The sequence below is a fragment of the Carassius gibelio genome, chromosome B5 (genome assembly GCF_023724105.1).
Source record: "Carassius gibelio isolate Cgi1373 ecotype wild population from Czech Republic chromosome B5, carGib1.2-hapl.c, whole genome shotgun sequence".
Lineage (NCBI taxonomy): Eukaryota > Metazoa > Chordata > Actinopteri > Cypriniformes > Cyprinidae > Carassius > Carassius gibelio.
In genome coordinates, this window is record NC_068400.1 from 7,633,031 (window position 1) to 7,650,864 (window position 17,834).

The 17,834-nt window shown below is 34.3% G+C and overlaps 1 long non-coding RNA gene across 1 annotated transcript in view; it reads left to right on the forward strand.

Annotated features, from left to right (window-relative positions):
• Positions 1-1,601: 1,601 nt before the first annotated feature.
• Positions 1,602-17,834, forward strand: part of LOC127957968 (uncharacterized) — a 121,393-nt gene continuing 105,160 nt past the window's right edge. Inside the window, exon 1 of the long non-coding RNA XR_008153920.1 lies at positions 1,602-1,691. This is a non-coding gene — a long non-coding RNA (uncharacterized LOC127957968). The remainder of the gene's footprint in view (positions 1,692-17,834) is intronic.

Here is a 17,834-nt window from a genome sequence, read left to right on the forward strand (position 1 = left end):
TGTCACTAATACTGATATGTGTTCTGAGTTTGATGAAATTCTAAGCATGTTATATGCCTCAAAATCACCTGAGAAGTATTCCAGTTTGACATGTTGCCACGGCAACAATATTTTTAGATATCAATATCCCCCCAGCAGATTTATATCGGCTGTGTTTTAACATTATTCTGATGAAGTTTGAAGCAAATCGAGTAAAAATGAGATGCTAAATTCAAAGCATTTTGAAAATGACACACTTCCTGCTGCCACTTGGTGGCGCTATAACTTTGACTCCTAATAGTCACATATATGCGATCGACATCATACAATGAATAATCTGATGAAGTTTGATTAAAATTAGGAAATGTATGTGGATGGTATTAGACACTTCCTGTTTCTCATTTCTCGCCATAATTTCAAAGCCTCGCCACGAGCAAACCGTTTGAGATATCAAAAATCCCCTGGCAATTTTTCATCCCCAATGTCTTGAGATCATGTTGACCGAGTTTGGCGGCAATCGAGTAAAAAACCTATGACAAGTATTTCAAATTCCAGAGCATGCGCTTTTTACATAACTCTAAATAGCTGACTTCCTGTTGGGCGGAGCCTATGATATGCAATACGAAAGTTGTTCGGCACGATGAGATCTATATGTGTACTGAGTTTCATATTAATACGTGCAAGTATGTGTGAGCTATACATCAACATTTATAACTGTGATCCAGGGGGCGCCGTAGAGCCCCTGTGCCACGCCCAGGTCTCAGCCTCTGCAGGCTCCTTCAGGCCACAGATTCCAAAGTGTGCGCAAATTTTCAAGAGTTTTTGAGTATGTTAAGGACCCCAAAAGCCCCCACAACTTTGACGACAAATATGAATAATAAACCCCAAATAGCCAACTTCCTGTTGGGCGGAGCCTATGATATGCAATACGAAAGTTGTTTGTATTGATGAGTTCTATATGTGTACCGAGTTTCGTATGTCTATGTGCAAGTATGTATGATATATGGCCCTCCATATTTCAGGGGGCGCTGTAGAGCCCCTGTGCCACGCCCGTGTATCAGTCTCTGCCCGGCCCTAATGGCCGCAGGTTCCAATGTGTGTGCCAATTTTCAAGACTTTTTAAGCATGTTAAGGGCCCCAAAAGCCCCCGAAACCTTGAAGAAAAATAATAATAATAAATAATAATAATAATAATAATAATAATAACAAATAATCCTAAGGAAAACAATAGGGCTCTCGCCCTCCAGGCTTGAGCCCTAAATATAGCTGCAAGCAGCGATGGCGGGCTCAAGCCACCAGTGCCATCGCCACCCCGGTGGCATCAGGTAAACTGTGCCCAGCGGGCACATGCATTCACAATATCCCTCTGGCAGTGAGGTTTTAAAGGATATGGCAGTTAAAGGGTTAATCCGAATCATCTAGACTTTAAAATCACATTCACAGAACAATATATATATATATAACTTTAGTAACACTTTACAATAAGATTCCATTCATAAACATTATGTTAACATGAACAATGTTTATATAGCATTCATTCACGTCAGTTAATATTCCAAACTTAAACATTAAAACATTGTTTTATTGTGATTTTTTTCCAAGCATTTTTTACCAATTCCAAACCATATCAATCTTAATAACTACCATTATTTTTTATTTAATCATTTATGAGTGCTATACAATAGTCCAGGAAAGCTGGAAGAGAAAAACAGGTCAAGAAGAACTGACAAAAAGAATTGCAAAATAATTAGGAAATAATGTGAAGATTAATTTTTAGTCAATTCTGCAAGACAGACTTTCAGGAAAGGAGGTGGAATAAAAATGAGCTCTTAAATCTTAATCCTGGATTCTGGAAGATATACTCCTCAAACCATCGAACAAGAGGAGGTGGTGCTGGTCCTTCACGAGTCACTCTAATCTGTTCATAAAGCCTATATATAAAGCCTTAATATATAGTATTTCACAATACTTCATGGTATTCTAATTAAATCATTTTTTGGGATCTTAAGTCTCTCAGAGCCGGACACCGAGTAATTCTGGAGACTCCAGGAAAGTGGCAGTTCTGTAAAATGTTGGCGCTGGAGACTAAATGCTCCCTGATAGTTTCACACCTAATTCACTTAACACACACACAAACACACACACACACACACACTACCCACAGTGACAGTGGGACTGAGTGACATTAGATGTATGATAGTTTTTTTATTTTCTATCATCCATATAGTGTTGTATAGTCATGAAACTATTGTCATGAGACCAGTCATTCTGAGGAAATATGCCTCAGAATGACTTGTCTTTTATGTGTACATTTTTTTTAAGTGTTTAGAAGCTGCACTTTAAAAAAAATAAAAAGACATTTACTGGTTCCTTTTTTACTATTATTTCAAAAAATCACCACGACAAAACCATTCAAGCTATCCAAAATTCATTCACACCTGTTCTGTAAGATTAGTTCTTTAAACAGAGGTAAAAGAGGATGTGGTGCTGATCCTTCAAGAGTCACTCAAAACGTATCTGTCCATAAAGCCTATAAAGAATTATTCTTAATATACAGTTCACAATACTTCAGCTTGTTATTCTAATTAAGTGAGGGTCATTTTTATCAGTAAAATTCCTAAAATACATATTATTTTATTTGAAAGATTTCTATAAATTATTTAAATCATACTCGTTTCTACAATAATTATTTAAAAGTAATCCTATAGCTCCCTCTGGTGACCATTATTGGTACTAAGAATTGCAAGCTTGATTTATAAGTTATGATAGTTTTAATTTTAGGCTGGCTCTTGAAAATGAAAAAGCTATGAAACTTACTGTGCTTCCTTCAAATGAGGACTTCTACTTATATAAAAAATTATGAAGAGTTAGAATGAAAAATTTTAAAGATATAGTAAAATAACTATTGTATTTTTTTATGTTACATTAATAAATCTCTATGGCAACACCATTTAAGCTATCCTAAACCCATTCACAATTTAACATCTCAGTATATTGGCATCATGTTGAAAAAGGAGTATGGAGTAGTATGAGGAGGAGTATGAATTCATTTACAGGCTGATTTTATCATAAATCCACAATAAAATTTATTTTTCTGTTCTGTATCAATCTGTGTTGTTGTTTGTTTATTTTTATCTTTTATTTTTCATAGGAAGATAACTGATCCTTTACTCTCCTTTTTAATAAATGTGCTTATAAACCAAAAACAAGCTATTTATAGCTGTATTTATAAACTGCTTACTACTGACTATTAATATTGGGACAAGGCTTTATAAAGCATGAACTGACTATTTACTTTTTGAGTTTGAAATTATTATTTGCAGCACAAATTAGGGTTTTTTAGGATTTTTAAAATCCCTAAAACTGTCAGAAAAGGATAAGGCCTACGATTTCTATGTGAGTGGCTACATTTATTTGTTATATAACTATAATGCATAAACTATGAAATTATACAAAATGTATAAAAAAGTACAACAGTCATTGTTTTCCAATGTTTTTTTTTTTTTTTTTTTTTTTTTGGATTTACATTAAAAAAAATTAGCCTACTGCAATCATTCTAAACAGCTTGAATAAAACCTGTTAATATTTATTATAGACCACTGTAACTGTGTATAATCTAACAAACAAGTTTATTATGAAAATAAAAGTGTGTACACCAGATAAATTGGACGATAAAGAAATTGCTAACAATAGTATAATAGAGCATGTTTTAGGTTTTTAGGCGTTTAGATGCAGATATGGACAAATCAAATGTAAAATAAAATGTAATTGATTTAATTAAATATAGATTAATTCTTGTTAGAGCAAAATAATAAATAAATAAATAAATACGTACACACATTAAAAAAGCAGCCAAGATGAATGAATTTCATTTTTTATATAGATTAAAATTGAAGACAGAAGCAGCTGGTATATGCGGTCACTTAATATTAAAATCCAGTAGATCCACTTCAGATATATTTCTCAACAGTTTATGTTCACGTGGCTGTTTTCGTTTATAGTCGCCAAGCTATTATGTGTTTTGAAATAATCTTGTCCGTGATGTGTTCGTTCTTACGACGAAAGCCAGAATCCTGCAGCTCGAGAGATATGTTATTCTGCCAGTCTCGCTTTCAAATAGTCTTGCGCACTTAAACGGGTCACAAACACCTGCATTTACCTCTTGATGTGTTACAATGGGTTTATTGTGTGCATTTGTGGTAATGTTTTATTTAAAAAAGCTCTTAAACAAGAATAAATTCGTTTGTTTTGAGCTCGACACTGTAAGCGCTGATCGGAGGCGTGATTTCAGATAGGCAGCCACAAATATTTCATTTTCACACAAACAGTTCAAAAACATCTGAATTTAGCTCTTGGTGTGTTCTAATTGGTTGATTGTGTGATATCGCTGTAATAATTTATTTTTAAAAGCTATAAAACAGGAATAAATTAGTTTTTTCTGAGCTCTTTACTCCAGACTCTCGTGATCACAGCGGTGATTCATCTCTCCTATTTCTCACGTATCTCTGGCCAGAAATAATTTATCCATGAGCCCTGAACCGGTAATAATCAGATATGTTGGTTTAGCTTGTCAGTGTGAATTAAATCTAAGTATTTATTTGTATTTTTAACCGATTTAAAAGTGAAAGTAAAAGTCCGGTAATTGCACCTGTAGGGGCGCAATTTCTCTCAGACAATGGAAGTCTGAAGCACACATACTCAAACAGAGGGACAAAGTGAGATGAGATGTCTGAGAGTTTTTTAATTTTCTGTTATCCATACAGTGTTGTAAAGTCTTGAAACTATGCATATTTCCTCAGAATGACTTTTTCATCTGTATGAAAAAATTCTTTGACGTGTTTGGAAGCTGCATTTTAAAAATACAATAATGATTCCCTTTGTAAGGTAATTTCAAAAAATCACCACGGCAAAACCATTCAAGCTATCCAAAATCCATTCACAATTTAAGTTCCTATCAGAAATACTGATGTGTGTTCAGAGTTTTGTGAAATTCTAAGTATGTTATTTGCCTCAAAATCACCTGAGAAGTATTCCAATTTGACATGTTGCCACGCCAACAATTTTTTAGATATCAATATCCCCCTTGCAGATTTATATCGGCTGTGTTTTAACATTATTCTGATGAAGTTTGAAGCAAATCGAGTAATAATAAGATGCTGAATTCAAATCATTTTGAAAATGACACACTTCCTTCTGCCAGTTGGTGGCGCTATAACTTTGACTCCTAATAGTCACATATATGCGATCGACATCATACAACGAATAATCTGATGAAGTTTGATTAAAATCAGGAACTGTATGTGGATGGTATTAGACACTTCCTGTTTCTCATTTCTCGCCATAATTTCAACGCCTCGCCACGAGCAAACCGTTCGAGATATCAAAAATCCCCTGGCAATTTTTCATCCCCAGTGTCTTGAGATCATGTTGACCGAGTTTGGCGGCAATCGAGAAAAAAACCTATGACAAGTATTTCAAATTCCAGAGCATGCGCTTTTTACATAACTCTAAATAGCTGACTTCCTGTTGGGTGGAGCCTATGACATGCAATATGAAAGTTGTTCGGCACGATGAGATCTATATGTGTACTGAGTTTCATATGAATATGTGCAAGTATGTGTGAGCTATACATCAACATTTATGACTGTGTTCCAGGGGGCGCCATAGAGCCCCTGTGCCACGCCCGGGTCCCAGCCTCTGCAGGCTCCTAAAGGCCACAGATTCCAAAGTGTGCGCAAATTTTCAAGAGTTTTTGAGTATGTTAAGGACCCCCAAAGCCCCCACAACTTTGACGAAAAATTTGAATACTAAACCCTAAATAGCCAACTTCCTGTTGGGCGGAGCCTATGATATGCAATACAAAAGTTGTTTGGATTGATGAGATTTATATGTGTACCGAGTTTCATACGTCTACGAGCAAGAATGTATGATATATGGCCCTCCATATTCCAGGGGGCGCTGTAGAGCCCCTGTGCCACGCCCGTGTATCAGTCTCTGCCCGGCCCTAATGGCCGCAGGTTCCAATCTGTGTGCCAATTTTCAAGACTTTTTAAGCACGTTAAGGGCCCCAAAAGCCCCCGAGACGTTGGAAAAAAATAATAATAATAATAATAATAATAATAATAAAAAATAATCCTAAGGAAAACAATAGGCCTCTCGCCCTTTGGGCTTGAGCCCTAAATATAGCTGCAAGCAGCGATGGCGGGCTCAAGCCACCAATGCCATCGCCACCCCGGTGGCATCAGGTAAACTGTGCCCAGCGGGCACATGCATTCACAATATCCCTCTGGCAGTGAGGTTTTAAAGGATACGCCAGATAAAGGGTTAATCCGAATCATCTAGACTTTAAAATCACATTCACAGAACAATGTATATTTAACTTTAGTAACACTTTACAATAAGATTTCATTTATAAACATTATGTTAATATGAATAATATTTATATAACATTCATTCATGTCAGTTCATATTCCAAAATTAAACATTAAAACATTGTTTTATTGTGATTTTTTTTCCAAGCACATTTGACCAATTCCAAACCATATCAATCTTAATAACTACCATTATTTTTCATTTAATCATTTATGAGTGCTATACAATAGTCCAGGAAAGCTGGAAGAGAAAAACTCCTTATATTCATGTGTGCAGAATTATTAGGCATGTTTTCTTTTACAGATGAAATGCGCTAAAAAAAGAGTTTTAACTCAAACTGTAAAGTCGAAAATTATGAAATACCCATGATAAATATCAAACACACATGCAATACAGAAATGGATAAGTTAAGACTTGACCATTGTACAAAAAATGCTGACTGGGTCATGAGGTCAGAAAAGAAGAAGAAAAAAGCAGGTCAAGAAGAACTGACAAAAAGAATTGCAAAATAATTAGGAATTAATGTGAAGATTAATTTTTAGTCAATTCTGCAAGACAGACTTTCAGGAAAGGAGGTGGAATAAAAATGAGCTCCTAAATCTTAATCCCGGATTCTGGAAGATATATTCCTCAAACCATCGGACAAGAGGAGGTGCTGCTGGTCCTTCACGAGTCACTCTAATCTGTTCATAAAGCCTATATATAAAGTCTTAATATATAGTATTTCACAATACTTCATGGTATTCTAATTCAATCATTTTTTGGAATCTTAGATCTCTCAGAACCTGGCACATTGTAATTCTGAGACTCCAGGAAAGTGTCAGTTCTGTAAAATGTTGGCGCTGGAGACTAAATGCTCCCTGATAGTTTCACACCTAATTCATTTAACACACACACACACACACACACACACACATTACCCACAGTGACAGAGGGACAGAGTGACATCAGATGTATGATAGTTTTTTAATTTTCTATCATCCATATAGTGTTGTATAGTCATGAAACTATGCATATTTCCTCAGAATGACTTGTCTTCTATGTGTAAATTTTTTTGAAGCATTTATAAGCTGCACTTTAAAAAAATAAAATACATTTACTGGTTACTTTTTTACTGTTATTTAAAAAAAAAATCACCACGACAAACCATTCAAGCTATCCAAAATTCATTCGCACCTCTTCTGTAAGATAAATTCTTTAAACAGTGGTAAAAGAGGATGTGGTGCTGATCCTTCAAGAGTCTCTGAAAACGTATCTGTCCATAAAGCCTATAAAGAATTATTCTTAATATACGGTTCACAATACTTCAGCTTGTTTTTCTAATTAAGTGAGGGTCATTTTATCAGTAAAATACATAAAATTCATATTATTTTTCTTTGAAAGATTTCTATAAATGATTTAAATCATACTTGTTTCTACAATAATTATTTAAAAGTAATCCTATAGCTCCATCTGGTGGCCATTATTGGTACTAAGAATTGCCAGCTTGATTTATAAGTTATGATAGTTTTAATTTTATGCTGGCTCTTGAAAATGATAAAGCTATGAAACTTACTGTGCTTCCTTCAAATGATGACTTCTACGTATATAAAAAATTATGAATAGTTGGAATTAAACATTTTAAAGATATAGTAAAATAACTATTGTATTTTTTTATGTTACTTTAATAAATCGCTATGGCCACACCATTTAAGGTATCCTAAACCCATTTGAAATTTAACATCTTCAGTATATGGCTTCATGTTAAAACAGTTTGGTGTGAACTACTTGTGTCTTCTTGGAGGAGAATTAATTCATTTACAGGCTGAGTTTATCATAAATCCACAATAACATTTCTGAGTTCTGTATCAATCTGTGTTGTTGTTTGTTTATTTTTATTTTATTTATTTTTCATAGGAAGATAACTGACCCTTTACTCTCCTTTTTAATAAATGTGCTTATAAACCAAGAACAAGCTATTTATAGCTGTATTTATAAACTGCTTACTACTGACTATTAATATTGGGACAAGGCTTTATAAAGAATGAACTGACTATTTACTAATGAGTGCAGTTATTATAAAGTGTTATCAATGCATTTGCTAATGTTAACAAATTAGACATTATTTTACAGTGTTATCAAATCCCTTAAATGATTTGTAAATGTTTTGTAATGATTTTATTGACCTACAAGCATTTGTGAAAGTTCTGCTTGCATTACAGCTTAGTCTTGATCTGTGAGCTGAACAGATTTACTGTTACATCCATGAAATTATGTAAATTCAAATAAATATCATGTCACAGGATGTCAGAGGTCAGTATCAAATTAATTTGAAATTATTATTTGCAGCACAAATAAGGTTTTTTAGGATTTTTAAAAATCCCTAAAACTGTCAAAAAAGGATAAGGCCTAAGATTTCTATGTGAGTGGCTAAATTTATTTGTTTTTATAACTATAATGCATAAACTATAAAATTATACAAAATGTATAAAAAAGTACAACAGTTATTCTTTTCCAATGTTTTTTATTTATTTAAACTTTTTTTTTTTTTTTTTTTTGGATTTACATTTAAAAAAATTAGCCTACTGCATTCATTCTAAACAGCTTGAATAAAACCTGTTAATATTTATTATAGACCACTGTAACTGTGTATAATCTAACAAACAAGTTTATTATGAAAATAAAAGTGTACACCAGATAAATTGGACGATAAAGAAATTGCTAACAATAGTATAATAGAGCATGTTTTAGGTTTTTAGGCGTTAAGATGCAGAAATGGACAAATCAAATGTAAAATAAAATGTAATTGATTTAATTAAATATAGATTAAGTCTTGTTAGAGCAAAATAATAAATAAATACGTACACATATTAAAAAAGCAGCCAAGATGAATGAGTTTAATTTTTTATATAGATTAAAATTGAAGACAGAAGCAGCTGGTATATGCGGTCACTTAATATTCAAATCCAGTAGATCCACTTCAGATTTATTTCTTAACAGTTTATGTCCACGTGGCTGTTTTCGTTTATATTCGCCAAGCTATTATGTATTTTGAAATAATCTTGTCCTTGATGTGTTCGTTCGTACGACGAAAGGCAGAATCCTGCAGCTCGAGAGATATTCTGCCAGTCGCGCTTTCAAATAGTCTTGCACACTTAAACGGGTCACAAACACCTGCATTTAGCTCTTGTGTTATAATGGGTGTATTGTGTGCATTTATGGCAATATTTTATTTGAAAAAGCTCTTAAACAAGAATAAATTCGTTTGTTTTGAACTTGTGACACTGTAAGCGCTGATCGGAGGCGGTGATTTCAGATAGGCAGCCGCGAATAAAGCTATAAAACTATATAAGCTATAAAACAAAAATAAACTCGTTTTTCTGAGCTCGTCATTCCACACGCTCATGCTCAGAGCAGTGATTCATCTCTCGTGTTTCTCACGTATCACTGACCACACATCAATTATTAATGAGCCCTGACCCGGTAATAATCATATATGTTGGTTTAGCTTGTCAGTGTGAATTAAATCCAAGTATTATTTTGTATTTTAACCGATTTAAAAATGAAACTAAAAGAGAGTCTCCTCCCTTTCAGTCGAATTTCCCTTTAAGGAATTGAACCTGTAGGGGCGCATTTTCTCTCAGACAATGTAAGTCTCAGCACATAAAACTCAAACAGATGGACAGAGTGAGATGAGATGTCTGACAGTTTTTTAATTTTCTGTTATCCATACAGTGTTGTAAAGTCGTGAAACTATCCATATTTACTCAGAATGACTTTTTTTTTGTATGAAAAAAGGTTTTGAAGTGTTTGGAATTTAAAAATGCAGGACAATTAATAATTCCATTTTTACTGTCATTTAAAAAAATCACCACGACAAAACCGTTCAAGCTATCCAAAATCCTTTGGCAATTTAAGTTGTTTAAAATGTTTTGGCATCATGTAGACAAAGTTTGGTGTGTATAGTGTTACTCTCCTCTGAGCAGTATGCATTAATTCACAGCTAAATGTAAAAAAAAATCCACATTCAAATCAAAATAGCTGACTTCCTGTTGATCGTAGCTGATGACTGTGAATTAGAAAGTTGTCCGTCTTGATAAGAACAATTTTTGTACCGAGTTTGGTGTCTGTAGCTAAAACTAACCCCCCCACTTTTGACAAAAGGTGGCGCTATAGAGTGCCTCTTCCACGCCCTCTTATGAACTTTTGCCAGTGTCTAGTTATCATAAATACTGATATGTGTTCTGAATTTCATGAAATTCTAAGCATGTTATATGCCTTAAAATCACCTGAGAAGTATTCAAGTTTGACATGTTGCCACGGCAACAATATTTTTAGATATCAATATCCCCCTAGCAGATTAATATAGGCTGTGTTTTAACATTATTCTGATGAAGTTTGAAGCAAATCGAGTAAAAATAAGATGCTGAATACAAAGCATTTTGAAAATGACACACTTCCTGCTGCCAGTTGGTGGCGCTATAACTTTGACTCCTAATAGTCACATATATGCGATCGACATCATACAAAGAATAATCTGATGAAGTTTGATTAAAATCAGGAAATGTATGTGGATGGTATTAGACACTTCCTGTTTCTCATTTCTCGCCATAATTTCAACGCCTCGCCACGAGCAAACCGTTTGAGATATCAAAAATCCCCTGGCAATTTTTCATCCCCAGTGTCTTGAGATCATGTTGACCGAGTTTGGCGGCAATCGAGGAAAAAACCTATGACAAGTATTTCAAATTCCAGAGCATGCGCTTTTTACATAACTCTAAATAGCTGACTTCCTGTTGGGCGGAGCCTATGACATGCAATACGCAAGTTGTTCGGCACGATGAGATCTATATGTGTACTGAGTTTCATATTAATACGTGTAAGTATGTGTGAGCTATACATCAACATTTATGACTGTGTTCCAGGGGGCGCTGTAGAGCCCCTGTGCCACGCCCGTGTCCCAGCCTCTGCAGGCTCCTAAAGGCCACAGATTCCAAAGTGTGCGCAAACTTTCAAGAGTTTTTGAGTATGTTAAGGACCCCAAAAGCCCCCACAAATTTGACGACAAATATGAATAATAAACCCCAAATAGCCAACTTCCTGTTGGGCGGAGCCTATGATATGCAATACGAAAGTTGTTTGTATTGATGAGTTCTATATGTGTACCGAGTTTCGTACGTCTACGTGCAAGTATGTATGATATATGGCCCTCCATATTCCAGGGGGCGCTGTAGAGCCCCAGTGCCACGCCCGTGTATCAGTCTCTGCCCGGCCCTAATGGCCGCAGGTTCCAATGTGTGTGCCAATTTTCAAGACTTTTTAAGCATGTTAAGGGCCCCAAAAGCCCCCGAAACCTTGAAGAAAAATAATAATAATAAATAATAATAATAAATATAGCTGCAAGCAGCGATGGCGGGCTCAAGCCCTCAGTGCAACACCACCCCGGTGGCATCGGGAAAACTGTGCCCAGCGGGCATAAGCATTTACAGTTACCCTCTGGCAATCAAATTTTAAGGGATATGGCAGTTAAAGGGTTAATCCGACCCATCTAGACTTTGAAATCACATACACAGAACAATATATATAACTTTAGTAACACTTTATTTTAATATATATAAAAAATGTATAAGTCGTAGCTGACACCTTAATGAACACATTACAATTGTTTATGACTGCAAGTCTTTTTCCTCAAATGCTATTGAGCTTCAAATTTGCGTTTGAGCCCATTTGAAAAAGTAGCATAATTTACATATGACTTACAGTTTGTTTTAATAAATATCAAACATTCAATTTAATTGTGCATTATAGCTGTCACCTAGATGAACAATTACAGTTGTTTTTATGACTGTAAGTCATTCTCTTCAAATGCTACTGACGTTAGAAAAGTGTATAACAATATCACATGTAACTTTAGAGACGGTCCCTAAATTTGAGACTCTCGAATGTCCAATGTCAAGCCAACTTTATGCCTGTTTTTGTTTTGTTTTTTACTTTCTTTTTCTTTTTTCTGTGCCGGATTGCTGATGTCCTTTACCCGGGCATAGATGTCCATCCATCAATTACGAACATTCATCCGCAAATGTCCGAGCGGTCGCGAGCGCGGATGGGAGAAAGGCACATGTTTTTTTTGTTTTTTTTTTTATGAGCAACTGGGATGGTGACCCCTCTGGGAGTTGGTGCCCTACGAAGACTGCGTTCTCTGCATATAGGGAGTGGCGGTACTATCTGGAAGATATATTCCTCAAACCGTCGTACAAGAGGTGATGCTAGTACTTCAAGAATCTCTCAAAACCTATCTGTTCATAAAGCCTATAAATAAAATCTTAATCTAGTATTCCACAATATGTTGTGCTATTCTAATATTATTGTGTTTTTTATTGACATTGTTATTTGCTGTTATTTTTTGTTTTAATATTGTTACTGTTGTTACTTGCTGTACGGTGACCTTGAGTGGTTTGAAAGGCGCCTTAAATAAAATGCATTATTATTATTATTATTATTATTATTATTATTAGCATTATTATTATTATTATTAGCTGTACACTTGATAAAAAAATTTAATATAAACTTTTGCAATTTTATATATATATATATATATATATATATATATATATATATATATATATATATATATATATATATATATATATATATATAGTGTAAAGTTTTCTTTTATTGCATCTTGAAATGAATGTTTCTGAGTTCTGTGTTTGTTTATTTTATATATTTTTTTTTTTTTTTAGGAAGATTACAGCCTTTAATCTCCTCAAAATAAATGTGCATATAAACCATGAACAATTTAATTATAGCTGTATTTATAAAATGCTTACTAATGACTATTAATTTTAGGAGAAGGCTATATAAAGCAGCAACTGTTGATGTTGAGGCCTAAGATATTTCTTAAGCAGTAATGATGAAAAAACAACAACAACAACAACAACACAAAATTACTTCTTTTTTTCTGCTGGTGATTAAAGAGATGTTAGCTCTGAGATGTTTCTCTCTCTCTCTCTCTCTCTCTCTCTCTCTCTCTCTCTCTCTCAATAATTTATTAGTGTTTTGTAATGATTTTATTGACCTATAATTCTGGTGATTAAAGAGATGATTCAGTCTCCCTCCCTATCTCTGTCTCTCTCTCTCTCTCTCTGACACGTAGCCCATCCCCTCTCCCACACATTCACACAAACTCAGCACACACACTTAACACACAAACACACACACACACACACACACACACACACACACACACACACACACACACACACACACACACACACACACACACACACACACATTACCCACAGTGACAGAGGGACAGAGTGACATCAGATGTATGATAGTTTTTTTTTAATTTTCTCTCATCCATATAGTGTTGTATAGTCATGAAACTATGCATATTTCCTCAGAATGACTTGTCTTCTATGTGTACATTTTGTTGAAGTGTTTAGAAGCTGCACTTAAAAAAAGAAAAGACATTTACTGGTTCCTTTTTATACTGTTATTTCAAAAAATCACCATGACAAAACCATTCAAGCTATCCAAAATTCATTCGCACCTGTTCTGTAAGATCAATTCTTTAAACAGTGGTAAAAGAGGATGTGGTGCTGAACCTTCAAGAGTCACTCCAAACTTATCTGTCCATAAAGCCTATAAAGAATTATTCTTAATACACATTATTTCTAATTATTCTAATTAAGTGAGGGTAATTTTATCATTAAAATTCATATTATTTTTCTTTGAAAGATTTCTATAAATGATTTAAATCATATTCGTTTCTACAATAATTATTTAAAAGTAATCCTATAGCTCCATCTGGTGGCCATTATTGGTACTAAGAATTGCAAGCTTGATTTATATGTTATGATATTTTTAATTTTATGGTGGCTCCTGGACATGATAAAGCTATGAAACTTACTGTGCTTCTTTCAAATGATGACTTCTATGTATATAAAACATTTTGAAGAGTTGGAATGAAGAATGTTAAAGATATAGTAAAATAACTATTGTATTTTTTAATGTTACTTTAATAAATCGGTATGGCCACACCATTTAAGATATCCTAAACACATTCACAATTTAACATCTTTAGTATATTAGCATCATGTTGAAAAAGTTTGGTGTGAACTACTTGTGTCTTCTTGGAGGAGTATGATTCATTTACAGGCTGATTTGATCATAAATCCACAATAACATTTCTGAGTTCTGTATCAATCTGTGTTGTTGTTTGTTTATTTTCATTTTTTTATTTTTCATAGGAAGATAACTGACCCTTTACTCTCCTTTTTAATAAATGTACTTATAAACCAAGATCAAGCTATTTATAGCTGTATTTATAAGCTGCTTATTAATGACTATTTAAGTTGGGACAAGGCTTTATAAAGCATGAACTGACTATTTACTAATGAGTGCAGTTATTATAAAGTGTTACCAATGCATTTACTAATGTTAACAAATTAGACATTATTTTACAGTGTCATAAAATCCTTTAATGACTTATAAGCATTTGTGAAAGTTCTGCTTGCATTACAGCTTAGTCTTCATCTGTGAGCTGAACAGTTTTACTGTTACATTTACAGATTATGAAAATTAAGATAAATGTCATGTCACAGGATGGAATAGGTCAGTATCAAATGAGTTTGAAATTATTATTTGCAGCACAAATAAGTATTTTTAGAATTTTGTTTTTAATTCCTGAAACTGTCAGAAAAGGATAAGGCCTAAGAGATTTCTTAAGCTGTAATGAAAACAGCAATGTTAGCAACAGCAAAACAAAAAATAACAATTTAAAATACTTTTTTTTTTCTGGTGATTAAAGAGATATTTAAGTCTCTCTCTCTCTCTCTCTTTCTCTCTCTCATTGTGTCTGCCACTCAGCTCATGCCCATCCCCCACTCAGAGACACACACACACACACACACACACACTCAGTCAGCACACATACATTCCTCAAACAGAGGGACAGAGTGAGTTGAGATGTCTGACAGTTTTTTTAATTTTCTTTTAATCATACAGTGTTGTAAAGTCATGAAACTATGCATATGTCCTCAGAATGATTTGATCTCTCTGTATGAATTTTGTTTTAAAGTGTTTGGAAGCTGCAATTTAAAAATACAAGACAATTAATGATTCCCTTTTTACTGTCATTTCAAAAAATCACCACGACAAAACCGTTCAAGCTAACCAAAATCCGTTCGCAATTTAAGTTCCTCAATGTTTTTTCAACATGTAGACAAAGTTTGGTGAGTATAGTGAACATTTCCTGTGAGGAGTATGCATTAAATCAGAGCTCAATTTAAATATTCAAATCAAAATAGCCGACTTCCTGTTGGTCGTAGCTGATGACTGTGAATTAGAAAGTTGTCCGTCTTGAAAAGAACAATTTATGTACCAAGTTTGGTGTCTGTAGCTAAAACTAACCCCCCCACTTTTGACAAAAGGTGGCGCTATAGAGTGCCTCCTTCACGCCCTTTTAAAAGCTTTTTCCATTGTCTAGCTATCACTAATACTGATATGTGTTTTGAGTTTCATGTAAATCTGAGCTTGTTTTCTGCCTCAAACTCACCATAACAGAACATTCAAGTTTGACACGTTGCCATGGCAACACTATATCAGATATCAATATCCCCACAACATATTTACATCGGCCGTGTTTTGTCATTATTCTGATGAAGTTTTAAGTAAATAGAGTAAAAATAAGATGCAGATTTCAAAGCATTTGGAAAATGACACACTTCCTGCTGCCAGTTGGTGGCGCTATAATGTTGACTCTTAATAGTCACATATATACGATCGGTATCATACAACGAACAAACCAATGAAGTTTGATCAAATTCAGGAAATGTATGTGGATGTTATTAGACATTTCCTGTTTCTCATTTCTCGCCATAATTTCCATGCCTCGCCACGGGCAAACCGTTCGAGATATCAAAAATCTCCTCGCAATTTTTCATCCCCAATGTCTTGAGATCATGTTCACCGAGTTTGGTGGCAATCAAGTAAAAAACCTATGACAAGTATATCAAATTCCAGAGCATGCTTTTGATAAACAGCCCTGAATAGCTGACTTCCTGTTGGGCGGAGCCTATGATATAGAGTGCGAAAGTTGTTCAGCTCAATGAGATCTATAAGTTTACTGAGTTTCATATAAATACATGAAAGTGTGTGTGAGCTATGGTTCAAGATTTCTGACTGTGTTCCAGGGGGCGCTGTAGAGCCCCTGTGCCACGCCCGGGTCCCAGTCTCTGCGACGTCCTGATGGCCGCAGATTCCAATGTGTGTGCCAATTTTCAAGAGTTTTTGAGCATGTTAAGGCCCCCAAAACACCCCGGAAGGTTTAATAAAAAATAAAAATAATAATAAATATAGCTGCAAGCAGCGATGGCGGGCTCAAGCCAACAATGCCATCGCCACCCCGGTGGCATCAGGTAAACTGTGCCCAGCGGGCACATGCATTCACAATATCCCTCTGGCAGTGAGGTTTTAAAGGATATGGCGGTTAAAGGGTTAATCCGAATCATCTAGACTTTAAAATCACATTCACAGAACAATATATATATATATATATATATATATATATATATATATATATATATATATATAGTAACACTTTACAATAAGATTTCATTTATAAACATTATGTTAACATGAACAATATTTATATAGCATTCATTCATGTCAGTTAATATTCCAAACTTAAACATTAAAACATTGTTTTATTGTGATTTTTTTTCCAAGCACATTTTACCAATTCCAAGCCATATCAATCTTAATAACTACCATTATTTTTTATTTAATCATTTATGAGTGCTATACAATATTCCAGGAAAGCTGGAAGAGAAAAACTCCTTATATTCATGTGCAGAATTATTAGGCATGTTTTCTTTTACAGATGAAATGCGCTAAAAAAGAGTTTTAACTCAAACTGTTTTAACTCAAAGTCGAAAATTATGAAATACCCATGAGAAATATCAAACACAAATGCAATACAGAAATAGATAAGTTAAGACGTGACCATTGTACAAAAATGCTGACTGGGTCATGAGGTCAGAAAAGAAGAAGAAAAAAAAACAGGTCAAGAAGAACTGAGAAAAATAATTGCAAAATAATTAGGAATTAATGTGAAGATTAATTTTTAGTCAATTCTGCAAGACAGACTTTCAGGAACGGAGGTGGAATAAAAATGAGCTCCTAAATCTTAATCCCGGATTCTGGAAGATATATTCCTCAAACCATCGGACAAGAGGAGGTGGTGCTGGTCCTTCACGAGTCACTCCAATCTGTTCATAAAGCCTATATATAAAGTCTTAATATATAGTATTTCACAATACTTCATGGTATTCTAATTAAATCATTTTTTGGAATCTTTGATTTCTCAGAACCTGACACATTGTAATTCTGAGACTCCAGGAAAGTGGCAGTTCTGTAAAATGTTGGCACTGGAGACTAAATGCTCCCTGATAGTTTCACACCTAATTCACTTAACACACACACAAACACACATTACC